The sequence below is a fragment of the Salvelinus alpinus genome, chromosome 13 (genome assembly GCF_045679555.1).
Source record: "Salvelinus alpinus chromosome 13, SLU_Salpinus.1, whole genome shotgun sequence".
Lineage (NCBI taxonomy): Eukaryota > Metazoa > Chordata > Actinopteri > Salmoniformes > Salmonidae > Salvelinus > Salvelinus alpinus.
The window spans coordinates 5,520,791-5,535,814 of record NC_092098.1 but is presented as its reverse complement, the minus strand read 5'-3'; the positions used below and the strand labels follow the sequence as shown (position 1 = coordinate 5,535,814).

General features: G+C 41.4%; 1 protein-coding gene across 3 annotated transcripts in view; it reads left to right on the top strand.

The window, feature by feature from the left end:
- LOC139536853 (LHFPL tetraspan subfamily member 6 protein) overlaps positions 1 to 15,024 on the top strand; it is a 65,986-nt gene that overhangs the window by 19,511 nt on the left and 31,451 nt on the right. The gene's annotated exons all lie outside the window — the stretch shown is intronic.

Sequence of the window (15,024 nt, the reverse complement as noted above, 5' to 3'; positions counted from 1 at the left end):
GGACCTTGGGGGTCTGAGGGGAGAGAGAAATGAGGTGGTGATGGTGGGGGCTTCCTGATCCAAATGCAGCACACTCAACATGTGGTGTGTGTCCTCTAAGAAAAATGCCTCTTATAGAGGAAAGGCCTCAGTAGTAAATCAGAGCATACTGCTTCTCTTCCCCCTCATGCACTCATCCCCCTCTCCTCCATCTGTATAAAGACTTTGACCGCTTTATTCATTCAGCCAGTGTGGGGGACTGGGGTTGATTAAGTGTGACCTCTTCATGCTTGCATATCAGGGCCTCGGAGTCCTCGCTCTGTCTCTCTCAAATTCTGTATGCTTTAATGGCATGAATGACGAGGTCAATGTTGCCAAAGCGATACACATAAAAAGTATGAAAACAACAGGGACAACAATGAGAATATTAGCTATAATACTAAATATACAGGCATCTGCCAAAATAATGGAAACCCCTACATGAAGTGTCTTAATAGGGTGTTGGGCCACCACAAGCCAGAACAGCAATGTGCCTTCGCATAGATTTTACAAGTGTCTGGAACTCCATTGGATGTATTGCTAGCAATTTATGTTATTCTGTAATAACACAGACCACAAGGCAAATCAGGGGGAGGAAAATAGGTTTATTCAAAAAGGACAAATCATGCTTGGAAGTAGATGGTCATGCTCCCCTGTCCTCAGTGATGCTCTTAGTGATTCTCTCCAGTGGCTCTCTCCAGTGATTCTCTCCCCAGAACAAAGGGACAGCATGTAGTGTTATAACCCAGCCCTAGCCTGTGGTTGACCAATTAGAATTCCTTGCAATAAAACTAGCCAATGGCCAAGTAACAACTATCCTATTTCAGAAGACATATTCCTCCCATGTCTCTGACCCATTGCTCATTAATCCCCTATTACAGAAAAAAAACATTATTTCCATTGATCGTCTTTTGACCTCTCGGCCTTTTGACCTCTCTTCCTTTTGACCTCTCGTCCTGTCTCTGCGTTGTGTATTTATCTTCAACATATTCTTACAGTATGTTACACCATTCTTCCACCAGAAATTCCATCATTTGGTGTTTTTTTTTATGGTGGTGGAAAACGCTGCCCAGAATCTCCCGTAAGTGTTCAATTGGGTTGAGACGGAGAGGAAGAGGCCAAGTGAGAGGTTTTACTCCACCCTAAATTTTTCCACAAAATAAGCCCATGAAGTGAGGAATTTTTGTATGGTCAATGAGAAAGTGTTGAATTTGGTCAACAACAAAAATGTAATTGCCAATTTGCTACGTAAAGCTTATTTGATCTAATAGACATTTTGTAATGGTTAAAAGCACTGATATATTACTGGGCGCACGTGGTGTTTCGGCAACGTTAAATACAACTTATCTGGGAGTTATGCCTTCTGTCATAGAGAGAGAGGAATCATCATGGATATAACCAGTGGTGATTTTAGCATGTAAATCTTGGTGGGGCAAAAAAAAGAATTGTGGGATGCATGCCAGCAAAGCCACTACACAACACATTAATTGCACTATAATGGTGACAAACGGTGCCCATAAACTGTTAGGGCCTACATAAAGCTGTCCCAACAGCATAGTCCCAACAGCAGTCCCAATGGAAAACCAGGTGTTTTAATTGGCTTATGCTTACTTAGATTTTTACCTTACCTTTACCTTTTACCTCAAGATAGTCATGTAAACACTTTACTCTGCTTATTGCCGTACTCGGCTTACTACCACAATCATGTAATTTTTCAGTTTAATTTTCAATAAACGTGCAAACATTTCTTAATCTGTTTTGGGGGGGGGGGATGGTGTGGAAATAAACAATTGAATCAATTTTAGAATAAGGCTGTAACGTAACAGAATTTGGAAAAAGTCGAGGGGTATGAATACTTTCCGAATGCACTGTATATGAGTGCATTCCAGTGTATGTGAGCGGAGTGGAGCGATCCCATTATGACTGGAGCGCGGAGCGAGATTCCCAAAGGCTGGAGCATAAGGCCTTCTCGCCCACTACAATTTAGCTCCAGTAGTGCTCACTTAACGAGCTCAGGGCACGCCCGCCCCAGCATGCATTTGTAGTCTACTTGTGTGCTGCTGCTATAGCCCCTTGTTTTAGCTTCTGTCGTGGCGTTCGCTAAATACTTTCATAAAGAAACTGATCAAAACACACAAAGGTGCAAATTCAAGGTGACTTACAAAGATGAGGACCAAGAGCAAGAGAGGTAGTGCCGTGTCCACAACTAAAGAATCATCGTGGAATCTGAAAAGACACGTATCCCGAAAGCATGATAGTGTACTTACTACACGCACATGCTAAAAGAAAGGAACAAGGTGGGTAAATAAGTGGGTCAGTGTAGCAAAGTATTTAGAAACCAAAAAATCAGATCTCTTTAAACTTTTTGTTCTATTATATATACACAATAGGCCATATTTGATTTTGGCCCAGTAGGCCTGGTATATTCCCACATTCAAGAAGCTCTCTGTTTTGATAGTTTTTTATTGCCGAAAAAACGTTAGGCCTACCTATAGAAAAATTAAAAAACATCTCTGCCCAGCTTTTCAAGAATGGACAAAAGTGTGGAAAGGATATTCTCCGCTGCTGGCCTTCTCTCCAGGCACCATCTCATGAGCCTGAAGCCACAGACTGGCCAAACTCGTGTTTCTAAATATGAATTTTTAAATAATAAATCATTTCAAAAGCATTAAGTCCTTTTTTGTTTAATTTGTATTTCATTCTAAGTAAATCACAGCCTATATGTGAAATGTATAGACTATAATGATTTAATACAACAAAATGTTTAAATGCTGAGCGCTTTATGTCCCTACCAGCCTATTGTGTCGCACTCGCAAATGCTTCACAATGTATTTCTATGTAGGGTACAGCCTTGAAATAATTGAAGTAATATAGCCTAAATAATTCATTTGTTCCTTCTTAGGTCAGGAGCCAGAGAGGGAGCCTATTTAGAGTGTTTATATGCTGTTTAATATGACATATTAAACAGCCTATTAATATAGCCTATTTGAATTATTCACCTTTTCATGTTTATTCGAATACTTTTCGTTCAAATCAAATGTATTTATATAGCCCTTCGTACATCAGCTGATATCTCAAAGTGCTGTACAGAAACCCAGCCTAAAACCCCTAACAGCAAGCAATGCAGGTGTAGAAGCACGGTGGCTAGGAAAAACTCCCTAGAAAGGCCAAAACCTAGGAAGAAACCTAGAGGAACCAGGCTATGAGGGGTGGCCAGTACTCTTCTGGCTGTGCCGGGTGGAGATTATAACAGAACGTTGACCATTGATGCAATGGTTCATTGGATCAGTGTAAAACTTTGCACATACACTGCTGCCATCTAGTGGGTGAAATTTAAATTGCGCCTGGGCTGGAATAATACATTATGGCCTTTCTCTTTGCGTTTCAAAGATGATGGTACAAAAAAACGCATGTTTTTAAAAATCTTTTACCAGATCTAATGTGTTATATTATCCTACATTCATTTCACATTTCCACAAACTTCAAAGTGTTTCCTTTCAAATGGTATCAAGAATATGCATTGCTTCAGGCCCTGAGCTACAGGCAGTTAGATTTGGGTATGTCATTTTAGGTGAACATTTAAAAAAAAAAAGAAGAAAAAAAAGGGGCACATCCTTAACATTGAAATAAAGTAAATACCTAAAGTAGTCCGTGCATCAATACCGGTGTATATAGTAAAATAAGAAATACCGCCCATCCCTATTCTACCATAGCTGTATGATGCTAGCTACCACAGGAGACAAAAGGAAGAAAAAGCGGAAAAGCAATCACCTTTGTATCCGACAGACGTGTGTGATTGGTTCTTCGAGCTTCTGAGATTCCAGTGAATTCCACGTGAGATATCAAAACAAAATGATTGAAAGATAACCTAAAATACCATAAAATGTGAAATTATATTTTGGCCATATCACCCAGCACTAGCACAGCTCAGCACAACACACTGAGCACTACTGTGTCTAGACAGGTTAGGGCTATATGTTCTGTTCTGTTTTGCATGCTTTAAATCCTAGTATGACGGATGAGGTTCAGATGGAGCCATGCATAGGTAATATTTCACTGTTTCAGACGACTTATGAGTTATCCAGAAAGCAAAAGCTAAACCAAAGCTGTGAAATTGATCCTATTCGCTTGAGGCTATATCATATATTATTGTATGGTAAAGCACAAAATATGTGCTCTTGGAAGTATTTCTCTTCTTGGAAGTGAGAGAAGGAACAAAAAAATCATATTATTCTGTCTGTTTATTTTCATGCTTTTCACCGTCTGTCTGTTCGGTCGCTCTGTCTATCAGTTCTATCAATCTACTGCATCATACATATCCACAGGTGCCAGGTGGTACTTGTCTGCTCATCTCCCACCCAATCCCTCTTGTTTCTCTTTCCTTCTCCCTGGTCTCTAAACTCTGGTCTTTTGAAGTATAACACTGTTCTCTCTGCAATCAATCTCCCATTCATTTCCCACAAAGGGCCCCATACCTCCAGTCTCCCTAATGTACGGCCCGGCAGTTCATCAAAAGAGGGAGAGACAGGTAGTGGAGGGGAGGAAAGAGACAGAAGGACCGAGGGAGGTAGAGAGAGAGCACGAAGGAACAGCAGTAGAGTAAATCAGTGACCTGAAGACAGCATGGACCGGATTGCTTCCACAAATAGAGACTGAACGTGCTGCTGTGGAAATTATACCCTTCTCAACTGGAGACTCACTCATGTAAATATGTCAATTATCCTCCAAGAGGTCATCCTGTCAAAACAAGGGGAGATTTGAAGGAAAGCCCATTCATTAATTGCTAAAACAACAAACAAGTTTCTTTCCCAGAAACCAGATCTGTGGCTTGTTTTGGTGAATCCAAACTGATCAGGCAAAAGCCACATATACATATGTATGTATGTATATACTACCGTTCCAGAGTTTGGGGTCACTTAGAAATGTCCTTGTTTTTGAAAGAAAAGCAAAAAAATGTAACATTAAAATACCATCAAATTGATCAGAAATACAGTGTTGTCACGACCGTCGTATGAATAATTAGACCAAGGCGCAGCGTGAGTAGAGTTCCACATTTTAATAATAGTGAAACTTCCAATAACAACAAAGATATAACGATCGTGAAATACGTAGCGAACATAGGCACTCACACAAAACAATATCCCACCGGTGCCGGACTGGGCATCGGTGCAGAGGAAGGCTCCGGCCATGGAGCGGGACTGGACGCCGTGCCTGGACTGAGCACCGGCGCAGAGGAAGGCTCCGGCCATGGAGCGGGACTGGACGCCGTGCCTGGACTGAGCACCGGCGCAGAGGAAGGCTCCGGCCATGGAGCGGGACTGGACGCCGTGCCTGGACTGAGCACCGGCGCAGAGGAAGGCTCCGGCCATGGAGCGGGACTGGACGCCGTGCCTGGCCTGGACTTCGGTGCAGTGGAAGGCTCCGGCCATGGCACCGGCGCAGTGGAAGGCTCCGGCCATGGCACCGGCGCAGTGGAAGGCTCCGGCCATGGCACCGGCGCAGTGGAAGGCTCCGGCCATGGCACCGTCGCTGGAGGCTCCGGAGGCTCAGGGCCGTGGACCGGAGTCGCCTCTTCACTGTTGACGTTGAGACTTGTGTTTTGCGGGTATAATTTAATGAAGCTGCCAGTTGAGAACTTGTAAGGCGTCTGTTTCTAGACACTCTTGTACTTATCCTCTTGCTCAGTTGTGCACCGGGGCCTCCCACTCCTCTTTTCTGGTTAGAGCCAGTTTGCGCTGTTCTGTGAAGGGAGTAGTACACAGCGTTGTATGAGATCTTCAGTTTCTTGGAAATGTCTCACATGGAATAGCCTTCATTTCTCAGAACAAGAATAGACTGACGAGTTTCAGAAGAAAGTCATTTGTTTTCTGACCATTTTGAGCCTGTAATCGAACCCGCATATGCTGACGCTCCAGATACTCAACTAGTCTAAAGGACAGTTTTATTTCTTCTTTAATTAGAACAACAGTTTTCAGCCGTGCTAACATAATTGCAAAAGGGTTTTCTAATGATCAATTAGCTTTTTAAAATAATAAACTTGGATTAGCTAACTCAATGTGCCATTGTAACACAGGAGTGATGGTTGCTGACAATGGGCCTCTGTACGCCTATTTAGATATTCCATAAAAAATCTGCCGTTTCTGGCTACAATAGTCATTTACAACATTAACAATGTCTACACTGTATTTCTGATCAATTTTATGTTATTTTAATGGACAAAAAATGTGTTCTTATTTCAAAAACAAGGACATTTCTAAGTGACCCCAAACTTTTGAATGGTAGTGTATATTAAAGGAGCAGTGCAGTCAAAAACGTGATTTCATGTATTTAAAAATATATATTTCCCTACTGAGGTCGAAATAACACTGAAATTGTGAAAATTATGATACTGCCTTTTTAGTGTAAGAGCTTTTTGAAAGAAAGAAAAAAGGATGAATTTCAGCCTGTTCAGGTGGGATGGAGTTTTTGACCCACATCACAATCTGATCTGGTTATTCTGACTAATGACCAGTAATCTTTTGTTTGCATATGTATCCTCCTACTTTGAATGGGTAAGCGAGGTAGGTCTAGATGATCCTATCCGCGAATCAGTGCTTTGTATGTAAATATATACGCATTTCTATCAACATGCCCACAAGATCAGACTGATCATTTCAATGGCAAAAGGAGGCTCGGTGTAAATTTATTTTTAAAAAAATCATGAAATATATATATATTTTTTAAATTAGACAGACATACAGTGATTTAAAAAATAAAGACTGCATGGGGGCTTTTAACACCCGAGCCACTGCCTGTTCACCCCGCTATCATCCAGAAGGCAAGGTCAGTACAGGTGCATCAAAGCTGGGACCGAGAGACAGAAGCTGGTTTTCAATCTCAAGGCGATCAGACTGTTTAACAGCCATCACTAACATTGAGTGGCTGCTGCCAACATACTGACTCAAATCTCTAGCCACTTTAATAATAAAAAACTGGATGTAATAAATGTCACTTTAAACAATGCCACTTTATACAGTATAATGTTTACATACCCTACATTACTCATCTCATATGTATATACTGTACTCTATACCATCTACTGCATCTTGCCTATGCTGCACGGCCATCGCTCATACATATATGTACATATTCTTATTCATTCCTTTACACTTGTGTGTATAAGGTAGTTGTTGCGAAATTGTTAGATTACTTGTTAGATATTACTGCATGGTCGGAAAAAGAAGCACAAGCATTTCGCTACACTCGCATTAACTTCTGCTAACCATGTGTATGTGACCAATAAAATTTGATTTGATTTGAACATTGAGTTCTTCATTTCACCTGCCACATTATTATGTAGCTTACGGTAGTCCCCAGTCACGTGTTGTTTGTTTACAAGCATACAACTCACTGTTGTGCCGCATGCACCAAGGGATCCAAGTACAGAATGGAAATCACAACTAAATGTTTGCCAGCTAGAAATCTTATTACAATTAAGTTAAATGTCTAAAATATTTTAAATGCTCTGCAGTTGTGCATTTGGTTTGCTAATTTAGTAGCTAGTTAGCTATTTAGCTAAGTGGTTAGCTTCTTTCAAAATCAAGCATTCACTTGGTAACAGCAGAGAATCCCCTCCTGGATCAAGAGCCTTGCTAGCTAATATTAATTTTGTGCGTGCAGCAAACTGTGAGTATATATATTTTTTTATTACTTGTATAGTTTAGGTCAGAAACTGTACAAAATGTTGGCAATGCGCTCGTTAGCATTTAGTTAGCATTCTCTATGAGGATTCCTTAGTTTTTGTTAGCATTGTGTTAGCATTCTGGTAATTGATGTTTTGGGGCTTTGAATATCAGTATTTTTTTTATAAATAGCTGCGGTAAACTTGCGCACTAGGTAATAGATAAAGCAGATCGCGTTCATTATTTTGCCCATTCGATAATTTTTCATTATGATTCTTTTTTGTTATTAAGCTTACCAGTACTAGTTTCACAAAACTGTGTGGTTTGAGCCAGTCACATGCTTGTCTACAAAGAAGCACAATGAGAAAAAATGTTAGCTAAGTACTAATGTTTGCCAGCTATATATCTTAGTTAACTTAATAGTTATATCTTAGATGTGCCAAATAAATTCTCTCCAGCTGAGTTTTGCTAATGTTAGCTTGGAAGATAAAGCTTCTTGCTAACAGAAGCAGAGACAATTCCCTCCTGGATTAAGAAAGTGCTTGTTTTGTGTGTGCTGCAAACTGCGTTTTGAGATACTCGCATAACTTCATGAGCTGGGTTGTCTGTCCTAGTAGTAAATGTTTGTGTGCACTCGTTAGCATTTACCTAGCATTTGCTCTGAGGATTCCTTAGTAGGTGTTAACATTTTATTAGCATTCTGGTACGTGACTTTTTTTGGAGATTTTTTTAAATAAATAGCACCCCTTGTGTGCACTGCCGGTAATACTGTACATCCTGGGATGGCACAGGCATGAAGGTATGGAAATCTGGATACCGTCCAACCCTAGTGTATAATGTAGCCCTGTCTGTGTGTGTGCGTGCCTGTGTGTGCGTTCAACGTACAGTGCATTCGGAAAGTATTCAGGCCCCTTGACTTTTATCACATTTTGTTACATTACTGCCTTACTCTAAAATTTATGAAATATAATTTTTTCACCAATCGACAAAATACCCCATAATGACAAAACAAAAGTAGTTTTATGCAAATAAAAAATAAGTATTCAGACCCTTTGCTATGACAGTCGAAATTGAGCTCAGGTGCATCCTGTTTCCATTGATTATCCTTCAGATGTTGCTACAACTTGATTGGACATGATTTGGAAAGGCACACATCTATCTATTTAAGGTCCCACAGTTGATAGTGCATGTCAGAGAAAAAACCAAGCAATGAGGTTAAATGAATTGTCTGTAGAGCTCTGAGGCAGCATTGTGTTGAGGCACAGATCTGGGGATGGGTACCAAAACATTTCTGCAGCATTGAAGGTCCCCAAGAGCACAGTGACGTCGATCATTCTTAAATGGAGGAAGTTTGGAACCATCCAGACTCTTCCTAAAGCTGGCCACCCGGCCAAACTTAGCAATCAGGGGAGAATGGCCTTGGTCAGGGAGGTGACCAAGAACCTGATGGTCACTCTGACAGAGCTCCAGAGTTCCTGTGGAGATGGTTGTCCTTCTGGAAGAGTCTCCTATCTCTGCAGCACTCCACCAATCACGCCTTTATGGTAGAGTGGCCAGACCGAAGCCACTCCTCAGTAAAAGGCACATGACAGCCCACTTGGAGTTTGCCAAAAGGCACCTAAAGATTCGCAGACCATAAGAAACAAAATTCTATGGTCTGATGAAACCAAGATTGAACTCTTTGGCCTGAATGCCAAGCGTCACATCTGGAGAAAACCTGTCACCGTCCCTATGGTGAAGCATGGTGGCAGCATGCTGTGGGGATGTTTTGTAGTGGCAGGGACTGGTAGACTAGTCAGGATCGAGGGAAAGATGAACGGAGCAAAGTACAGAGAGATCCCTTATGAAAACCTGTTCCAGAGCACTCAGGACCTCAGACTGAGGCGAAGGTTCACCTTCCAACAGGACAACAACCCTAAGCACACAGCTAAGACAATGCAGGAGTGGCTTCGGGACAAGTCTCTGAATGTCCTTGAGTGGCCCAGCCAGAGCCCGGACTTGAACCCGATTGAACATCTCTGGAGAGACCTGAAAATAGCTGTGCAGCAACGCTCACCATTGTACCTGGCAGAGCTGGAAGAGGATCTGCAGAGAAGATTGTGAGAAACTCCCCAAATACAGGTGTGCGACGCTTGTAGCGTCATACCCAAGAAGATTCAAGGCTGTATTACTGCCAAAGGTGCTTCAACAAAGTACTGAGTAAGGATCTGAATACTTATGTCAATGTGATATTTAAAATAAAATAAAACTGTTTTTGCTTTGTCATTATGGGGTATTGTGTGTGGATTGATGAGGGAACAAATCTATTGAATCCATTTTAGAATAAGGCTGTAACGTAACAAAATGTGGGAAAAGTAAAGGGATCTGAATACTTTCCGTGTGTCATGGTGTCACTGTCCGTTCCATTCTTGTGGGTTTTGGAGAGCTTGTCAGGGGCCTCTGAGTCTGCCTACGGAATGTTTGTAATGCCTTGGAATTCACATAGAATGCCAGAGTGCAGGACATTCTAAACCCTCCCCGACACCCCCACCATCTCACCACTCCAGAATATAAAGCCACCTACAGCTGCCACTTTCCATGGCCACATAATAGGCTATGCTGCCTTGCTATGTGGCTGTGAGGGCAGGCCATGATCCAGTGCTCAGGGTGGGCTTCTGTATACGGTTTTGGCTGGCTGCTGCCTGCAACTGCTCTCATTTTCACTATCAGACATTAGATCTTGTCAATTCACTTATGTGTGCAGGGAAAGCTGATATCTACGGGTACACTCACAATACCGCATCCGCAAATGATTGAGCTTTGCCGTTTTTAGCAATCAGTTGGCAAGAAGAAACGGATCTGTTGTGCTGATAAGATCTTCCATTATAGGTTTTTATATCCTTGTGATTTTTGCCATGTTTTTCACTTTGAGCGTTTCCCTGCCTCATTCTGGTTCTGTCTAATCTGAACATATCCCCCCCAGACGACATCTTGCGTTTGCTAATACCGTCATTCCTGGGCTGAATTACTGTAGCAGCAGGCAGACTCTGTGAAAGTCTGAAGATGCAATCACTACACAAACACCCAAGGTTTAGACAGATTCCAATCCACCCTTTTATCAACAGTCTTTACAGGAATACATCAGCAATGAGGCCAACTTGTAGCAATCATGGAAATGTGAGATTCAGAGAGATTTAAAAAAAAATATTGCATCATCACCCTTTGCTTAAATTCCAGTTACTTGCCGATTTTTAATTATACAAACATCACCAATTGGGACGTTTAGAACCATCTTGACACAGTAAAAGGGTTCAGTCCAGAGAGAATGGCAAATGTATTGGGACCAGTCTGTTTAGTCCAGGGGCACAGTAGGGCTACTGGCAGGCTGGATGCAGCCCAGAGGGAGATCTTTGAAAGCTACACAGTCTCCTTTGTTCTCCAGCCTCACGGACGTGCCAGTGGCAGTATGCCTCCTCTGACCAACCACCTTCTATGGACAATCTATTGGCTTTCATTATATTATAGCCTGTAAATACAGACAACTTTACTTCAGTTGATCCCTTTCTCTCTGTAGCTGTCACGGTTAGTCTCAGACAAGGAGGTAAGTCTCAGACATTGTTCAAGATCCTAACCCCATACGCACGCAGGCAAGCGAACCGGACAAACACACACACACACACACACCACAGTACAGTCATTTAGACATCCAATATGGAGTAAATCACTGCCTCTCAGGCAGGTTGTTAAATATGCGGAGTGGTTGCGTTGCATAATTAACAGCTGTATATTGCCTCGTGACCAACTTTCTCATTTCCCCTCATTTGATAACCATGCTGCCTGGCGGACACTGTCTGTCTGTCTGCCTGTCTGTCGACGCTGCTGCACACACTGTCCTGCTTTTAGAAGCCAATCACAGTAGATGTATTATTCTCCTTGGTTATAACAGTTTGGTTGGGGAATGTCTGAAGTTCTTTACTCTGCGGTCAGTGTTCTGTAGGGGTTCTAGAAGGCGAAATGGAATGGTGCTGGGTTGGTTAACTACTATTCTTACCCTGTGGTCAGTGACAGAGTAGGGGTGGGTTGGTTGACTGCTGTGCTGTTCTGACTGTGTGGCCAATGGTCAGGGTAGGTGGGCCGTTCAGCTAATACATTTTGTACAGTTTGCGTCCGTTTGATATTTTAAGTAGAAATTGTGCACCAATATTGCGTTTTCAAAGCCTGTTATATTAGATGAAGTGCCCTTTAGTATAGACTACATGGAAAATTCAATAAATCAGATTTCTTTTATATCAATAAAGACTTGCTAAAGTGCCAAAAATCTCAATTTTAACATGTCCCTTGTCATGTTTTTACGACTTCTAGGAAGGTTTTAACCCACTTAACCCCCAAATTTTTCATGTTTTCACCATCATTGTAAAGTGATGTTCTTGCTTTGACAAGTCATCTCTGAACATAATTTTTTATTTCAAGTGATTAGTGATTCATTTACATCTGTCCCTCAGCCCTGTTACGTGAACTGAACTCTAGTTTTAATACGGCGAAACGCTTCCTTTAATAAACAAATTAGGCACATGTGGGCAGTCTTGATACAAATGTTTGAACAGAAATACAATGGTTCATTGGATCAGTCTAAAACTTTGCACGTACACTGCTGCCATCTAGTGGCCAAAATCTAAATTGCGCCTGGGCTGGAATAATCCCTTTCTCTTGCATTTCAAATATATTATTGCATTTTTTTTTTCTTCTTTGTATTATCTTTTACCAAATCTATTGTGTTCTCTTACATTTCTTTCACATTTCCACAAACTTCAGTGTTTCCTTTCAAATGGTACCAAGAATATCCTTGCTTCAGGGCCTGAGCTACAGGCAGTTAGATTTGGGTATGTCATTTTAGGCGAACATTTGAAAAAAAGGGGTGGATTCTTAAGAGTCATCCGCATACATAGGTTCAGTTTGCGCCTAGCAGAACTTGGCTAGGTGAAGCGACTGCATGTGCTCGCATACTCCCTAAAGACATTTGCTTGAAAAACTTGGGGGAAAAACGGCAATATTGCTGCTGTTTATCTCTCTTGAGCCACCGTGCAACAACATAGCCAGTAATGCTTCCTCAAAATAATCTGAATTTATCTAAGATAAATCAAGAGATCTGTAATAAATGTTGACATTTTTGCAGAGGATGTCTTAGTTCCACAATTTTACGTCTAGCTAAGATATTTGGTGCAGTACTTTCATGAATCTAGTAGTGCACTGCGGACAGTAGGGCGTAGCTGCTGCATAGTAGCTGCTTAAATGACAACAAACACTTAATTGAAGAATCCCGTCCTTAGTTCCCACCCCTACTGTTGACCAATCACCAATGAGAGGGCGTAGACATCGGCTACCGAACTTTGACTTTCCTCAAGAAAAAATGTTGTGTGCGCGAACAGCCGACAAACCCCCCCCCCTGCCTAACATCAAAACGAACGAAAATGTCATCATAATATATGCTCAAACTGTTTCGACTGGGATGCATGCGACAGGCTTTACACACACGTAGCACACGTTTGCTGTTTTTCTTCCTACCGCTTCTTCTCCCACTTCTGATTCCTCTGAAGCTCATCCTTTGCAGTCTTTTTAATCCTACATAATTTATATCCCTCTCTCTCTCTTAAACCCACAACCATAAGTCTATATTGCTCACTTTTTCTCACTCTCGCCTCCTTAAAGACCCATTGGAGTCAAAAACATGATTTACCTGTGTTTTCTATACAGTGAGTATACCAAACATTAGGGACACTTTCCTATTGCTGAGTTGCACCCCCCCCCCCTGATTTGCAGAGGGGTAGGCCATCATTGTAAATAAGAATTTGTTCTTATCTGACTTGCTTAGTTAAATAAAGGTTAAATACATTATTTATTTATTTTTGTCTGGAGATGGACTCTAAAAGGTGTGGAAAGCTGTGATGCTGGCAGATGTTGGCCAATGTTGAAGGCAATGATTCCCACAGTTGTGTCAAGTTGGCTGGGTGTCCTTTGGTTGGTGGCCCATTCTTATACACACGGGAAACTGTTGAGCGTGAGAAACCCAGCAGCATTGCAGTTCTTGAAACAAACCGGTGTGCCTGGAACCTACTACCATACCTCGTTCAAACACACTTACAATAAATCTTTTAAATCTTCTGAATGGCACACATACACAATCCCATGTCTCAACTGCAGCTAGCGACTGGAACAAGCTGCAACAAACAGTCAAACTGGACAGTTTTATCTCCATCTCTTCATTCAAAGACTCAATCATGGACACTCTTACTGACACTTGTGGCTGCTTTGCGTGATGTATTGTTGTCTCTACGTTCTTGCCTTATTTTCTGTTGTCTGTGCCCAATGTTTGTACCATGTTTTGTGTTGCTACCATGCTGTGTTGTCATGTGTTGCTGCAATGCTATGTTGTTTTCTTAGGTATCTCTTTATGTAGTGTTGTGGTGTCTCTTGTCGTGATGTGTGTTTTTGTCCTATATTTAATTTTTTTTATCCCAGCCCCCGTCCCCGCAGGAGGCATTTTGCCATTTGGTAGGCCGTCATTGTAAATAAGAATTTGTTCTTAAATTACTTGCCTAGTTAAATGAAGGTTAAATAAATGACATTTTAAAAAATGGTTTCAAGGCTTTAAAAATCATTCTTTAACCTGTCTCCTCCCCTTCATCCACACTGTTTGAAGTGGATTTAACAAATCACATCAATAAGGGATCATAGCTTTCACCTGGTCAGTCTATGTCATGGAAAGAGCAGGTGTCCTAAATGTTTCATACACTCAGTGTATATTTCCACACTATGAGGTTGGAATAATACTGTGAAATTTGAAATAAAATATGACCATGTCCCGTGCTGTTGGTAAAGACCACCTGAAATTTCAGCCTTTTTTGACATCGCCATGCAGTAAATTAGTTAATATAGCAATAAGAAAGAGATTTCCAAACTTCTCCGCCAATTTTTTCCCCCTCACCACTCAAACCAGTCCCAGACAGTCCTAGCAAAAATCTTGCTTGAGAAATTGATCTTAGCTAAGAAGCTATTTTTGTTTATTTTTGGCCATTTTAACTGAAAACAATCACAGTGAGGTACTTAATTGTTACTCAGAAATTCTTAGTCATAAAAAATGGCTGCATTGGACTTTTTTAAAGCGTGCCATGCTTGTGCAGCTCAAGACTTTCTCTTCCAAGCTAAATTATGATGAACTGAAAGCTGATCTTACACGGACTAGGGTACAGTGAATAAATCAACATATGAAGCTGCAACTTAGCTCATTCCTGCCTACCTCAAATCAAATCACATTTTATTTGTCACATACACATGGTTAGCAGATGTTAATGCGAGTGTAGCGAAATGC